This window comes from Pezoporus occidentalis, unplaced genomic scaffold (genome assembly GCF_034315485.1).
Source record: "Pezoporus occidentalis ecotype Australia unplaced genomic scaffold, CSIRO_AGI_Poc_V1 ctg123, whole genome shotgun sequence".
Lineage (NCBI taxonomy): Eukaryota > Metazoa > Chordata > Aves > Psittaciformes > Psittacidae > Pezoporus > Pezoporus occidentalis.
This window is the reverse complement of record NW_026913027.1, coordinates 375,409-376,975: the sequence shown is the minus strand read 5'-3', so window position 1 is coordinate 376,975 and position 1,567 is coordinate 375,409. Positions and strand designations below refer to the sequence as shown.

General features: G+C 43.8%; 1 long non-coding RNA gene across 1 annotated transcript; it reads right to left on the bottom strand.

Moving 5' to 3' along the window:
- Positions 1-224: 224 nt before the first annotated feature.
- LOC134157937 (uncharacterized) lies at positions 225-834 on the bottom strand. The gene is made up of 2 exons (XR_009962541.1): positions 676-834; positions 225-525 (listed from the first exon to the last, which is right to left on the bottom strand). It is a non-coding gene; the product is annotated as an uncharacterized LOC134157937 (long non-coding RNA).
- Positions 835-1,567: the final 733 nt, after the last annotated feature.

Below are 1,567 nucleotides of genomic sequence, written 5' to 3'. Positions count from 1 at the left end.
AGACTTTCAGGATCATCATTTTGGACAGGGTACCCAAATCCTCATTAAGCACCTATCCTCAGCTTGGACTCCAGGCTCAGTTCTTTGTCTATGAAAGAGGGTGAACAGAATTTGCCTGTTTTGTGAAGGCTGTGGGGCTCGTGCTAAGATATTGAAAAAGCATCAGTCGAAAGTCCCCGTGAAATAGTGGAGTCCAATAAATTGAGTATCAGTGTAGAAAAAGGTTGTGTTGGCTTAGATACAGAGTATCCTGCTGGCTAAAATTATTTCTGTTTTGCAGTGTTAAAACTCCCTGTACAGCAGTTCATACATTTTAAGACTAATCTTTTTAATGACTGTTTGCTTCAAGATGTAACACAACTACTTTTACTCCAACTACCCATTATTACTGTAACAGTATTCAAAAACTACAGTATTCAAACTACTCAGCAAACAATAACTCTTGTCTCAATGGGCAGTGGCTTTTGTTATTTCATCCTTCAAACAATCACTTAATGCTGCTGCCTCATTCTTCACAGATATCTTCTGCAAAAAGAAAACAAACCAAACCAAATAGTGAATTAGTCAGGATTAAAATTCCTTTCTCTGCACTCCTGCCATAGGGATCAGTCTGCTACTATCCAGATCAGCTGGTGCTATCTGGCCTTTGGGCTGTGCTCGTGACATGTGCTGTACCTGAGTTAACAGGGGAGAACGTAAAGCAGGCTCCAAGGCATGGATTGAAGAGACATCTGCCTAGGTGGCAAAAGCTGCTGATGGAAACAATCTCAATGAGCAGCTCGAGTGCTGTTTGCAGCAGAACCACAGGCACTCTCCATCAACCGCAGGCAACAAGACAGCATGAGACACTGTTAGGATGGGGGGACCTGAATCCTGCTTTTATCATAGGATTAGATAGTACAGCCACTGTGGGCCAGCTGTTTCTTATAAAGAAGAAAGAGACAGCACAGCACCCCTCTAGGAATACACTTAGCATGACAAGCTCATTTATTCCCAGCAGTTGTTTACCACTCTGTACCTTTCCTGCAGCAAGTGAGACAAAAAGCTTAAACATTACAGTGGAAATGAGGAGTGGGGTCCGGATTCCCTCCCCATATCCACTGCAATGCTTGTGGAGGCCTTTGACAGCTTGTTTCTGCCCTGCACCTCAGCAGCCAGAAACCAGATACTGGTATGCAGTGTGATAGCCTACTAATGACTTACGAATTAAGGTTAAATTAAGGTTAAGTCTCACCTGTCTGAGATCTCAGGATGGGAAGGGCACTGGCCATCATTGTGCAATTGTATCCATTTTCAGCAAGGAAATTTCCAGTCTCCCTTCCTGGTTAGGATCAACCTACTGGAACCAGCCATCATAGCTAGTGTGATAAACCAGTCACCAAAGCTGTGACATTTAATGCCAGGGTTATGGCATCCAATGAGTCAGACTAAAAGCTCAGTACTCACAGCCCTATCCCTCATGTCTACAGACCAGATCCTGCCTCTTAACTCATGCCTCCCACCCACCACAAACACCCACCAATCCTGAGGAAAGGAAATCTGACAAAGAGAGGAAAACAAACAGAAC